The sequence below is a fragment of the Mus musculus genome, chromosome 12, assembly GCF_000001635.26.
Source record: "Mus musculus strain C57BL/6J chromosome 12, GRCm38.p6 C57BL/6J".
NCBI lineage: Eukaryota > Metazoa > Chordata > Mammalia > Rodentia > Muridae > Mus > Mus musculus.
The window spans coordinates 51,693,416-51,708,226 of record NC_000078.6 but is presented as its reverse complement, the minus strand read 5'-3'; the positions used below and the strand labels follow the sequence as shown (position 1 = coordinate 51,708,226).

At 43.6% G+C, this 14,811-nt stretch overlaps 1 protein-coding gene across 5 annotated transcripts in view; it reads right to left on the bottom strand.

Annotated features, from left to right (window-relative positions):
* Nucleotides 1-14,811, bottom strand: part of Ap4s1 (adaptor-related protein complex AP-4, sigma 1) — a 58,453-nt gene that overhangs the window by 30,707 nt on the left and 12,935 nt on the right. The window contains exon 2 of one of the 5 annotated variants that reach the window (XM_006515433.4): nucleotides 2,982-3,115. The exons of 3 other annotated variants lie outside the window; for them this stretch is intronic. The gene's annotated coding sequence lies outside the window, so the exon portion shown is untranslated. Of the gene's footprint in view, nucleotides 1-2,981; nucleotides 3,116-8,046; nucleotides 8,069-14,811 lie in introns of those variants that run through there. One more of the 5 variants, XM_006515434.3, reaches the window with a different exon arrangement.

Here is a 14,811-nt window from a genome sequence, read left to right as displayed (position 1 = left end):
GCCTGCCTCTGCCTCCCGAGTACTGAGATTAAAGGCGTGTGCCACCATGCCCGGCTTTTTATTTATATTTTTAATGAGTAATTAAAATAAATTGTGGTCCAATGTGGCACATGCCTATAGTCCCAGCACGTAGGAAGCTGAGGTAGGGGAATTAGGAGTTCAAGGCTAGCCTGGGCTAAAAGAGACCCTACCTCAAGCAACAACAATAATGATTACCATACAGACAGAGAGAATTAATTGTGATTTGTTTTTAAAGTAATAGAAATAGTCGATTAAGACAGGAAAAGTACTCCAGTGAGCAAGAAACAGGTATCCGCTCAGAAGTCAGCTGTGCCCTTTTCATACATGGTGTATGGATGCACCCTGTTCCCATATGCCACTGTGCCTCCTCCCACGTCCTTCCTCCAGACATACTTTCAAGACATACGTACTCTACTACCCTCTATTGCTCCTCCTTCCACCCCCTGTGGATCTCTTCTTCCCTTCTCAGTCCTCTTTCTACCTCTGGGTCATACATGTGCACACACACACACACACACACACTCGAGATTCTGCATATATGGAAAAACTGCAATATTTGTCTTTCTTTTTTTAAAAGGTTTATTTCTATGCATTGGCCTTTCCTTTCCATACATTGCTTACATGTATGTCTGTGAAGGTTCCAGGTCCCTGGAATTGGAGCTACAAACAGCTGTGAGCTACCATGTGGGTTCTGGGAATTGAAGCCAGGTCTGTTTGGAAGAGCAGCCAGTGCTCTTAACCACTGAGCCACCTCTCCTTCCCCCTAGTAATTTGTCTTTCTAAGTCTGGTTATTACTCACCAAAATTATTCCTCTTTATCTTTAAAAGATTTCTTTATTTGGCTAGGAGTGGTGGTGCACACCCTTGATCCCAGCACTTGAGGGGCAGAGGTAGGTGGATCTCTGTGAGTTCAGGGCCAGCCTGGTATACAGAGTGAGTTTCAGAACCACCAGGACCACACAGAAAGACCCAATCTTAAAAAAAAAACCCAAAACAAACAAACAAGCTAATTAACTAACAAAATAACTAGATAGCTGATTGACTTTGTGTGTATAAAAGCTTTGCTCACATGCACATGTGCTCACCACTGTGTGCCTGGTACAGAGGATCCCCTAAAGTTATGGAGAGTTGTGACCTACCACGTGGGTACTGGAAACAAGCGCTCTTAACCACTGAGTCATCTCTCCAGAGTTATTATAAGGCCAGCTTTATAATAGCTACAAATTACAATCAGGAAGTGGAGAGATGGCTTATTAGGTAACAGCACTGGCTGTCTGGCCTGATGACCTGAGGCTAATCTCCAAGACTCACCCTGAAGGACAGAACTGGTTTCCACAGGTTGTCCTCTGACCTCTACTCAAGATGTGGCATATAGCCAGGTGGTGGCGCACACCTTTAATCCCAGCACTCTGAAGGCAGAGGCAGTGGATCTTGGAATCCGAAGCCAGCCTGTTTTACACAGTGAGTTCCAGGTCAGCCAGGGTTACACAGAGGAACAACGTCTTGAAAAAAAAAATATGGCATATGTATTGTGTTGTGCATACACAAACACAATTTTGAAATTTTTAATAAATTATAAATATATAAAAAATATCAAAGGGATACCCATTTGCCTTTAAATGTCCTGGTTACTTTAGATGATAAAATTAAATGGAAAAAGATTCCCCTGAGATTCATATCAAGAGATCAAGCTTCAGCCGGGCCTGGTGGCGCACGCCTTTAATCCCAGCACTCGGGAGGTAGAGGCAGGTGGATTTCTGAGTTCGAGGCCAGCCTGGTCTACAAAGTGAGTTCCAGGACAGCCAGGGCTATAGAGAAACCCTGTCTCGAAAAACCAAAAGAAAAAAAAAAGGAGAGATCAAGCTTCGTTCTACCTTACAAGACCAGCATTTTCTCTTTCTGACTTCAAGGATGGCAGACAAAGACATTTGAATTGGCACTCATCAGCATGCAGGTTTCCCAGAGTGCACTCTGGAGATCACACCTGAAGATCAGAATAGACCTTGCTTTCCTTGCTTGTTCATACACAGCCACAGACAGGACTCTCTGTAGGAGTGACAGTGACACAATGGGGCGCTCAACTGTTACTGCTTTAAAATGTTCAAGGCCAGGACAAACAATGTGGGACTCAAGAGATAAGAGCGAATTTGTGACGCCAACCTGCATGCAGTGGGCATCGGTCCTTGGTAAGTCGTCAGGCAGGAAGGAGGTCAAACCCTTCTGAAACGGAGGTAAGACACTAAAGCATACACGCTCAGACAAATGATGGGCGTGGCCAGGGAACAGGGATGAACTTCCTGTGTTTATGAACTCCGTGTGGAGGATGCTCTGATGTGGAAAGGAAGGTGAGCGATTCCACACACAAACGCTGCTGTGAAACAAGGAAGAACAGAGTGGAAGCTCCACAGGGGACAACAGCCCCCAGCGGTGCCCAGATGTCCTAACAGGAACAATCCCAAGAGGAAGAGAGATTGAGAAGAATCTGTGTAGGTTGTGTGTGCACATCTGGAGGCCCGAAGATGACACTGGGTATCTTCCTCAATTGCTTTCATCTTATTTTTATTTATGATTATTATTATTGTGTGTGTGTGAAGGTGAGTTCGTCATAGTGCTTCTGGAAGTGAGAAGACAATATTCACTGTCAGGACTGTGGGTTCCTGGGATCAAACTGAGGTCACAGGCTGTCAGAACAAGTGCTTTTTTTTTTATTTTATTTTTTTAGTTTTTCGAGACAGGGCTTCTCTGTATAGCCCTGGCTGTCCTGGAACTCACTTTGTAAACCAGGCTGGCCCAAACTCAGAAATCCGCCTGCCTCTGCCTCCCCAAGTGCTGGGATTTAAGTTGTGCACCACCACGCCGAGCTTGAACAAGTGTTTTTGGTATCCTTATTTTCTGAGAAGGTCTCTCGGTGAACCTGGAGCTAACTCACTGGGCTAGCCTGGCTGTCTGGCAAGCCTCACCTGTCTTTGCATCGGCAGTGCTAGGAGCTCAGCTGTGCGCTGCTACACCTGGCTTTGTTCTGTGCGTGCTGGGATCCAGACTCAGGTTCTCGTGCTCTCGTGGGGAGCACTTTGCTAAGCCCTCTCCCCAGGTCCTGAAAAAGAGGATTCCTTAAGTTAACACAGACAAGCTTTGGAGTTCAAGATGTGTGAGACTAGGTGTATTCGCAGTTGCCTGAACACATCCATGTCTCAGCGTCCTACAGGATGTCAACTGACACCCGGAGAGAAGAGGGGCTAAACTGGAGACTTCAGGGACTGTCAGATTCTCAGATAGCAAGTAGGTTTTCAGTTGAGTGTCAATGTTGCCTGCACTCCAGCTTTAGGAAGGAGGATGACGTTGTATTCAGGTTCAAAACAAAGGACTATGGGTGGCTCCTAGAGGTCTGGTCTGTGGCGTAGAGCAGGGAGGGTAGCGGATGCCTGTGTTTGTCTGACTTCCCTGTTATGTACTGCCTTCAGTCTGCAGGTGGGAACTCGGAATCAGAGAAGCAGAGGACTGTCATGCGATGGAGTGAATTTACCACCACGCCACTCTGCCTTACTCAGGGGACTAGTGGCATTTAATGTTCGATTAAAGTTAATGAACATGAACTTTCAGGATTGGAGAGATGGCTGGACTCAGAGATCTGCCTGTCTCTGGGATCAAAGGCATGCTCTCCCCACCCCTTGCTTTGTCCAGGGAATCTTAACCCATCTCACTGGCCTGCACTCTGATTTTTCAAGTGGCATTTCGTTTTGGAAAAGCTGTAGTTGAAGACAGGTGTGGTAGGTCATATTGAGAATCCCAGGACCTGGGAGGCTAAGGCAGGAGGGCTGCCATGAGTTCCAGACTAGCCTGACCTACAAATGTAGGCCTGAGCTTCATGAGAAAATGACTCAAATAAAATAAAATAAAATAAAATAAAATAAAATAAAATAAAATAAGAAAGAACAAAAGGACGAGGCCAGTTTGGTCCACAGAGTGCTCTGTAGCCTTGTCAAAGCTACATAGCCAGACCCAGTTTCATAAGAAAAATAACAAAGGAGAAAAGAGGAAGAGGGGGAGGGGTGGGAAGAAGGGAGGAAGAATCAGGAACAGTAGGGGCACCACCAGCTGACACTGCTGCCAGGGATGGTGGCAGCCTGTAACCCGACACTTGGACAGCTGACACCAGCCTGGGCTACACAGTGAATTTTGAGTCACTTTGTGGGAGCTTGTCTCAAGGAACATAACAAAGGGAAAGGGTGAGTGGCTCTATGTGTGTTGGGAGTCACCTGAAGGACTTCTCAGGCAAGCAGTCTAGCTCAGGCTAGCTCAGGCAAGCAGTCTAGCTCAGGCATTCCTGTGGTTTTGTCCTCTTCTTCTGTCCCAGTACCTGGCTCTTGCTCCTCATCCTAGCTCTGGCTAGAGTGATACTGACCTCAAAGGGAAAAACAGCTCTCTTACAGAGTAGAGGCAAAGATTACATGAAATAAATGGTGTAATTCTTGTATCTTAGCACGCTTACTTCTTTTAAGGTCTCACTAGTTAGCTGATGATGGCTGGGAATTCAATATCCATCCCCCTGCCTCAGACCTGCATCCACTGCTGCACCATGGCATCTAGCTGTGCTGACTTTAAGTTCCTCCCTTTGTGAGGATTAAATTAGAAAAGACTGATAAGATGGAAAGAAACAGGTACACATTTGCACTTTCAAGCTCATTAGTCTTTTAAATTGTTATATTTTTCTACAGTGTGATCTGACAGAATGTAAAAACAACAAAAAAAGAAAGTGATTTTCTGCCTTTGAACTCAGACATTCAAGTCTTTATCTAAAGAATAATTAACAATGTGTCTGGAAGTCTATAATACCCTAATAGTGAAAAGAGGGAGAACCCTTCCTTGTTAATCAAGTGAACACAACCTTGGTGTCTTTTACCATTTAATAACAGTAGGCAAGGCAGGTACGGCAGGTCATTCCTGTATACCTAGCACTGGGGAGGCTGAGGCAGAGGCAAAGGGATTAGTGTCAATTCCAGGCCAGCCTAGGTTGCAAAATGAGTTGCAGGCAAGTTGGGGCTATGAAATGAGATCTTGTCTCAAAACAACAACAGCAACACCACCACCAAAAACACCATATAAATATAAATAAAATGAAAAGGGCTAGCCAGGCAGTGGTGGCACACACCTTTAATCCCAGCACTTGGGAGGCAGAGGCAGGTGGATTTCTGAGTTCCAGGCCAGGCTTGTCTACAGAGTGAGTTCCAGGACAGCCAAGACTACATAGAGAAACCCTGTCTCGAAAAACCAAAAAAAAAAAGAAAAGAAAGAAAAGGGCTGGAGAGATGACTCAGTGGTTAAGAGCACCATCTGCTCTCTCAGAGGTCCTGAGTTCAATTCCTAGCAACCACATGGTGGCTCACAACCATCTGTAACAAGATCGAATGCCTTCTTCTGGTGTGTCTGAAGACAGTGACAGTGTACATACATAAAATAAATAAAATGAAAACAGGAAAATAAAAAATGGATAGACACAGGCTATAAATAAGAATGGGGACAATGGGGTGGGGGATTTAGCTCAGTGGTAGTATGCTTGCCTAGCAAGCATAAGGCCGTGGGTTTGGTTCCCAGAATAAGAAAAAGAATAAGGACAATGAAAATATAAAATCAGAATACCATATTCTACATTCACATGGATTACAGTTATATGAAAGGAATATCTAAATATAGATTAAAAATAGAGCAGACAGATGAACCTTGAAAATACTAGGTGAGGAAGTTAGTAAATAGGATGGCTTACTGTAAAACTCCACTCACATGAAACATCCAAAGTAGGCAAATCTAAAGAGACAAAAGACTCAGGGTTTTCAGGGTTAGGGAGTGTCTTAGTGTCTAGGAAGAGACACCAAGATCAAGGCAACTCTTTTTTTTTTCTTCAAGACAGGGTTTCTCTGTATAGCTCTGGCTATTGGAACTCACTTTGTAGACCAGGCTGGCCCCAAACTCAGAAATCCGCCTGCCTCTGCCTCCCAAGTGCTGGGATTAAAGGCATGCGCCACCACTGCCCAGCTGAGGCAAATCTTATAAAAGCATTTAATTGGGAGCTTTCTTACAGTTTTAGAGGTTAGTCCATGATCATTACTTCAGGGAGCATAGCAGCAGACAGGCAGGCAGAGAAAGACATTGGGTCTGGGGTTGGCATTTGAAACTTCAAAGCCTACCTCCAGTAGCACACCTCTTTAATAAAGCCACACCCTCTAATCCTTCCCAAACAGTTCCACTAACTGAGATCCAGGCATTCAAATACTTGAGCTTCTAGGAGCTATTCTCATTCAAACCACCAGAGGGGGATGGAAGGTGATTTCTCAAAGGCAGGGATTTAGGGTAGTAGTTGTATAAATATGTAAGCCCAGGAAAAGCCATTCACTTTTACAGAATGTGAAATAAAGCTATTAAATAAAGTTATTATAAGAAGTTATAGACAGGCTGATAGATAATCTAGAAGATCTCTATAACTATTCTATTGTGCTATAACTATTATATGGTGGCTATATTGTCAACTTGACAGGCTCTAGAACCATCAAAGAAAGAAGTCTATGAGGGCTTATTCTGAGCAGGTTAATGGAAAGTACCATTCCCTGGGCGGCGGCGGCGGCAGCGGCGGCAGCAGCGGTGGCAGCAGCAGTACTCCCTGCTCTCTGCTTCCATACTGCAGAGGCAATATGATGAACATTCTTAGTTCCTGCCATCAGGCCTTCCCTGCCAAGATGTTCTCAAACTGTCGGCCAAAAGAATCGGAGTAACTGAAGTTTAACTGAGACACGCTACAACACAAAATATGAAATACATACAGATATGCTTCACTTTCTGTGTTCCCTTCAGGACTTGGTATTTCTGGGTTTGTCTAAAGCAGTAGTTCTTAACCTTCCTGATGCTGTGACCCTTTAATACAGTTTCTTGTGTTGTGGTGATCTCCAACTTTAAACTTATTTCCTTTCTACTTCATAACTGTAATTTTGCTACTGTTGTGAATCATAATGTAATTGTATATAATATAAGGATGTCTGATATTCAACTCCCAAGGGGTTGAGCCTTACAGATTGAGACCACTGGTCTAAAGAGTAGTCATTCAGGAGTAATTCTGGGTTAAAATTTTGGAGATGGGTGGGTGACCTCATCTCTCAACCGGGGGGCCGTGCCTAACCTCTGAATATGGTCTGGACAGGTGCACCCTCCCCTTTGTGGGGCATTTCAGCTAATGCCATCCCTGTGGGGTCCTGGGAGGCTCTTGCTTTCCTGTCATCTGGGACTTTCTGGTTGCTACCCTAAGTTCCCCATCCCCCACTGCTACACACCTGTTCAATTTCCTGACCCTCTGTATATCTCCTCCCATACCTGATTCTTCTCCTCTTCCCGCCCCCACTCTGAACTGCCAAGTCCCACCTATCCTCTACTTCCCTTGAATATTTTGCTCCCCCTTCTAAGTAGGACTGAAGCATCCTATGGTCTCCCTTCCTCTTGAGCTTCATGTGGACTGTGGGTTGTATCCTGGGTATGCCACACAGGGTATGACTCACTATGTAGACTAGGCTGGTCTCAAACTCACAAAGATCCACCTGCCTCTGCCTCCCCCAGTTGCTGGGATTAAAGGGGTGTGCCTCCATGCCTGGCCATTTTTTATTTATTTATTTATTCATTCATTTGGTATTTTTGACACAGAGTCTCTCTATCCAAACAAAAAAACAAAAAAAATCACAGTGTAAAATGTCCAAGAGGTGACCCAATTATATCATGAGAAAATTAGGACAGAAAAGCTAAAGCTGCTACTGCAGGAGAGGAGGGAGACCTTAGTGGTGTAAGTCCTGAGTGAATGTGTGACACAGGCACAGCCATAGCAAGGACTCCAGACCCTCAGACCCAGGGAGGAATGGGAAAGCAACCCCTCCCTGTCAGAGGGGGTGAGTCACACAGAGGAATGCCAAAGCCTTCCTCTTGTTCGCGTGTGGATGTTGATAGTGTGCAGAAAATGTCCACCAAAGCTCTCTCCCCAGCCTAGGTACTTACAGCTTGAACACAGCTCCCCTGCACAGCCTGCTCCTACTGAGACTAGCTCAACTTATCCCTTCTATCCAGCTGTACTATAAGCCCCACCCCTTGTTTATCTGCATGTACTAACTACGCCTCCTTGCCCAGCTGGAGGCAGTGATGCTGCTTCTCTGCTCGACTCAAAACACACTGTACTTCCTATGGTTTCTCCAGCTGAGGGGCCAGATCACCAGATCCCAGTTTTTCTGCCCGTGTGTCTGTCTGTCTTTTCTTCATTACCTCAATCCCATAGTTAGGTTCATCTCTGAAGCCCTGAGAGACATGACATGCTACATGCTGTATACACTCTGTATAAGACGTGCCTAACATCTGTGATTAGGGCTAGGTGTGGTGGCACACACCAGCATTGTTAGTACTGGGGAGGGGGAAGGCCACTCACAGCTATATAGTGAATTGAAGTTCAGACTCAGATGTATAGAACCCGGTCACAAACAAATGAAACAAATTCCCAAATATTTGTAGTTAACGTATTTCTGAAATTCTTGTTTGGTTTCCTCCTTGAGAAAGCTGAGCTAACCTATCTTTCTTCTTCTTTTATTTGTTCTTCTCCTCCTCCCTACCCTCTTTGTTTTTTGAGACAGTGTTTTCCATGTAGCCTTGGCTGTCCTGGAACTGGCTCTGCCTCCCAAGTGCTGGGACTAGAGTTGTGTGTCTCCAGCTTCCTTTCTACTTCCCTCTCTCTGGTTTATTTATTTATTTTTTGAAACAGGGTGTGGTGATTTGAATATGCTTGGCCCATGGGAAGTAGCACTATTAGAAGGTATGGCCTTGTTGGAGGAAGTGTGTCACTTCGGGGATGGGCTGTGAAGTCCTGTGCTCAAACATTGCCCTGTACAGAAGAGACCCTCCTCATTGCTGCCTTTGGATTAAGATACAGAACTCTTGGAGGCAAGGCTGGACATCTGCCTTCATAGTACCATGTTTCTTGCCATGATGATAATGGACTAAACCTCTGAAAGTGTCAGCCATTCCCAATTAAATGTTTTCCTTTCTAAGAGTTGCCTTGGCCATGGTGTCTGTTCACAGCAGTAATCCCTGACTAAGGCACAGGGTTTCTCTGTGCATAGCCTGGCTGCCTTGGAATTTGCTCAGCCAACCAGGCTGCCTTCCAACTCACAGAACTCTACGTGGCTCTGCCTCCTGAGTGCTGAGGTTAAAGGCATTTGCTACCACTGTCCAGCTCATTTATTGCTACTCTGTATTTCATAATAAATTGTAGCAATGCTGTATAATCCCTGCTGCAATGTAAATAGGAAATTAAGTTATCAGACTAAGAGCCTGTCAACTGTCAGCAGGGCACATAAACTGATCATACCTCAGTTTACAATCTCTGTTTCTTACCATGTTTGAATAGTAAAAATATCAAAGTATTTTAATAGTGGTTAAATAAAAGAATTTCAATTAGGGCTATCACATAATAAATACTTTAACGCAACAGGTAAATAATTTATGTTTGTTATCTTATTATTTATGTGCTATCTGTGCATCTGTATATGTATGTACACCTGTGCAGGCCAGAAGACGGCATCAGATTCCTTGAAGACAGAGTTACAGGGTGCTGTGAGCTGCTCATCATTGGTGCTGGGATCTAAACCCTGGTTCATGTGAAAAGCATCAAGCATCTGTGATAGGAAGTCAGTTCTCCATCCCCCACTAAAAGCTAAAAGAACAAGAGAGCTGAGGTAAAAGGGAGTGGAGTGGATTCCCTTAAAAGACCAAGGAGAGAGGGCTGGAGAGATGGCTCAGTGGGTAAGAGCACTGACTGCTCTTCCAGAGGTCCTGAGTTCAAATCCCAGCAACCACATGGTGGCTCACAACCATCTGTAATGGGATCCAACGCCCTCTTCTGGTGTGTCTGAAGACTTCTAAAGTGTACTCACATATAATAAATAAATAAATCTTAAAAAAAGAAAAAAAGACCAAGGAAAGCCAGCAGAATAGGGCAAGAAAATATTCATATGCAAGAAGAGGCAGGTGAAAAGTCTGAGTGAAGAGATCCAGAATATAGGAGTAGAGTACATGTGTGGGGGAGGGGAGGTCGACTGGCTAAGGGCAGTGTATGGAAACAGCCAGGACACTTTAATTGAGCAGGGGCTGCAAATGTGGAAATTCTTGGAAAAGGTGGACATTTTCATGTACTAGGGAAATAGTATGGGATTTAAAGTATTTCTCGTGCAGAACAAAAAAACACAGTAGATGCAATAAAGTAGCAAAATCTTGATTTCTGTTAACAAGAGTTATTAGGGTAGCGTAGGGTACAGCCAGTGATAGAGCATGTGCTTCACATGCAGGGGGTTCAATCCTCAGAGCTAACTCCCATTACCCAGACCGTCCAAAACATAAAATAGCAATCTGCAGCTGAGTGTCTAGTTCCATGGCAGACTGCTACTGAACTATTGAACATGCTCAGAAATATGGATTCAATCTTCAGTAAGATTTTTGCAAAAACAAAATATTCTTATTGCTACCCTCAACTAAAAGAAACAAAGTTCAATAAGAGTTATTTTAAATAACTCTCTAAAGAATTTTCCCATCTCAGCTAATGGGGAGGCTGAAGCAAGAGACTCACAAATTCAAGCCCTGTCCTGGCCAGAGTCTAGCCAGTCTGGGCAGCTTAGCCAGACACTGTCAAAATATAAAGTAGGGTCAGCAAGATGTCCCAGTGGGTGAAGGGTGTTTGTTGTGCCTGATGACCTGTATTTGACACCTCCCACTTTGTCCACATATGGCAGAAGAAATGACTCCACCAAGTTGCCTTCTGATCTCCACATATGCCCTGATATATGTCTGTGTATGTGCACATGTGTATTCCCCCCTACACCTCCCCTCCCCACATAAATACATGTCAAAAAGAAGGGTTGGGAAGAGAATAGCAGTGCTAGCCTAGCATGCACAAAGCCCTGGGTTCAATTTCTAGTCCTGGAAAAGAAAATTAAAAAAAAAAAAAAAAAAAAAAAAAAAAAAGAGTTCCATCTTTTTCTGTGGGGTAGCTGTTATGTACTGTCAATAGGTTGGGCTGTCAATAGAAAGGCACAATTAAAGGTGATTAAAATATGCTGTTATATCTTTTCAAGGGGTTGAAGGTATGGCCTCAGTAGTGTGTCTTACATATGTGAGAGTCTGGAGTTGATCGTTAATACAAGGAAAAAGAAAGAACAAGGCAAGTCCGAACCAAACCACAGCAGTCTCCAAAGGAGAGCACTGTCCTACACAGGCTGCCCAGGACAGGTGCCTCTTGCCTGGCATCATCTTTTTGAATATAGCCTTATGCTCCATTGGGAGACAAGCCACATTCTATATATATTTTTTCTTTATTTACATTTCGAGTGTTATCCTATTTCCCAGTTTCCCCCGCTCCTGGAAACCCCCTACCCCATCCTCTCTCCCCCTGCTTCTATGAGGTTGTTCTTCCACCCACCCACCCACTCCCACTTCCCCACCTTCAATTCCCCTACACTGGGGCATCTATCAAGACTTCATAGGACCAAAGACCTCTCCTCCCATTGATGCCTGACAAGCATCCTCTGCTACATATGCAGGGAGCCATGTGTACTCCCTGGTTGATGGACAAGCCACATTCTTAAGCTTGTCAAATTATCACCTCAGAGAGTCTGGCCAGTTTCCCATGTGTTCACACTTTCCAATCATTCTACTCTGAAGTTTGGAGACGCGACTGTACACTCTTAGCCAATGTCCAGGAAGGATCTGGCTCCAGGAGATCTTCTTTCCTCTCTCTTCAATTTTGACATCTCTGTAAGATAGCTATTATACAATATTACCACAGCCTAATTTTTTCTGACTCATAATACCCAGGAGACAATTGCAAAATGAATTTGGTCTAGAATTTTATATAGTATCATGGGTTTCTTAAAGGTTTGGTGTCCATTTTCTTTTTCTTTTACACACAATATTTTATTTGACTGACTCAGTACCCTGAAAATATATAAGAAGGTATTTGAGTATTATATACTCCCAACTTACTTCAAAGCCCAGAATCCCCTGGCATACTTTGGCTTGCGTAATACATAAAGTATATATTTGTAATTTTCATAGTATAGTGGTTTGAATATGTTTGGTGCAGGGAGTGGCATTATTTGGAGGCGTACCCTTGGAGTAGGTGTATCACTGTGGGCGTGGGCTTTAAGACCCTCTTCCTAGCTGCCTGGAAGCTAGTCTTTTCCTGGTTGCCTTTGGATGAAGATGTAGAACTCTCACCTCCTGCTGTACCATGCCGGCCTGGATGCTGCCATGCTCATGCCTTGATGATAGTGGACTGAACTTCTGAATCTGTAAGCCAGCCCCAATAAAATGCTGTTTTTATAAGAGTTGCCTTGATCATAGTGTCTGTTCTTAGCAGTAAAAAACAAACTAAGACACATAGCCACAAGCAACTTCTGTAAAGAGTCAGCATCTGATCTCATTTTGCAGGCTAGGCCTCAGTGCAGGTCAGAGCTGCCTCCTCCTTTTTGGTTGTAGCTATGTAATATGTGGTATGCTCCTTTGGTCTGAACTCATGTCAGTTTTTTTTTTCTTTTAAAGATTTATTTATTTATTTTATGCATGAGTACACTGTAGCTATCTCCAGACACACCAGAAGAGGGCATCAGATCCCATTACAGATGGTTATGAGCCACCCTGTGGTTGCTGGGAATTGAACGCAGAACCTCTGGAAGAGCAGTCAGTGCTCTTAACCACTGAGCCATTTTTCCAGCCCCTCATGTCAGTTCTTATGAAACCTTCTGTAGGCTGTAATATTTGTTTGCTCTTTTACTTTATAAGTGCAAATACCCTGTTATTTCCCAGAGTAATGGAATCACCTGAAATTACTATAATTTCAAACATGCTAATGATGAATACTGAGCCTAATCAAAGGACAGTAGGCAAATTGTGAAGGGAGATTTTATTTCCTTGTTTCCCAATGCACACACGCTCACTGATATGAAGGGGTGGGGACCACTTCCTATTATACAATGGAACTTGCTGAAGTCACCAAGAGCTGTGTTGTGACTTGTTCTCCCAGCCATGAAAACAAGAATTCTTGTCATACCCTTTAAGATGAGGAAAAACAACAACTAAAATAGTATTTATGAACCTGCTTGAGTTCTTCAGTGGGAAGATGACAGGTCACCAAGACAAAGTGCTTAGATAATCACAAGTAGCTACTTGGTTCTCAAAGGCAGAGTGGAGTACAAGCTTTTCATAGTCACATTTGAAATAACTGATAAGAAGGTATCTGAGTATTGTCTATTCCCAACTTACTTAAAAGCCTGGAATTCTTTGGTATACTTTGGCTTTCATAATTCATGTAAATTAAATACGACAAGTCCAGCTGAGTAAGCATATTGGTTCAAATATTACTTGTAAGGATAGAAAACAAAGTAGTGCCCTAAAAACTAAGCTGATCAAAAATATAGGCATTGTTTTTTTAACCAAATCAAACCAAACAACAACAAAACAAGGTCTCACTGTGTACTTTAGTCTAGCCTAGAATTCTTCACATGACTCAGGGTTCAGACTCTCAGCAATAATTCTGGCTCAGCCTCCCCAGTGCAGAAAGTACCGAGCAGCCATACATAGACTTTCATGAAGATCATCATGAACTGAGCAAGCTGAAGTCCATTTGCAATCCCAGCACTTGGGTGGCAGAAACAGGAGAATCTCACACTCAAGGGCAGCACACCATTTTACCCTCCACCTACCCCAAATCATTCTGAAAGAAGGAGAATCTAGGCAGGAGCAGGGAGGAGTGACAGGTGAGAGGACAGGATAAATAGGAAGTTTCAAAGGGGACTGAAGAGAGGAAATGACTCAGCAAGGGGTCAGAGAGAGAATTCCAGTTAGGCAAGCTGAACTGTTAGAGTGTAACTGGGAGAATTTGTTATCTAAAAGTTCTAGAGACTCATTCCAGTGTTCTCAGGAGCAGTGGGCAGGAAGCACAATGTTAACAGTGTAAAACATCATCTCAGCAGAGCAGAAAACTTTGCTATTTGTTTCTGTTTCTTTGTTGAGACAGGGTTTCCTTGTGTAACAGTCCTGGCTATTCTGGAACTGGCTTTGTAGACCAGGCTGGCCTCAAACTCAAAGATCTGCCTGTCTCCACTTAAGACAGACAATAGAAGAACAACAGTTATCTTTTTGCAGGGTAGGTGGGGGGCAACCTTCCTGTGAGCTGAAGTGTGAAATGAGAAATATAAATGTGCAACTTGCTCTTTTGACATAATCACCAGCCATGTGGGCTTCAGATCCCTAAAAGCTTCCTTGTGTTCATAAAATAGGTACCCAGGATGTAAGTTTTTCTGAGCTTTTTATGTGTTCTTTCTTAAGGAATGGGACTGCTTGAGCCAGCTGTATGCTGATTGTCAATAACTCTTAGATAACAGTACTATTTCTTCATATAAAAAAAAAGATGTATTTACTTATGTGAGTACACTGTTGCTCTCTCAGACACACCAGAAGAGAGCACTGTATCCCATTTCAGATGGCTGTGAGTCACTGTGGTCGCTGGGAACTGAACTCAGGACGCCTAGGAGAGCAGTCAGTGCTCTTAACTGCTGAGCCATCTCTCCAGCCTCATTTCTTCATTTACTAAAGACTACATTTCATAAATATGGTAATAAGTGTAACAGATCGAATTAGTTCTTTATAACACAGCAGACATGACAAAATAAAATGTATTTCTTTTTCTCTCTGAAGTTATATGAAGTCACTTATATGCTCCAATGT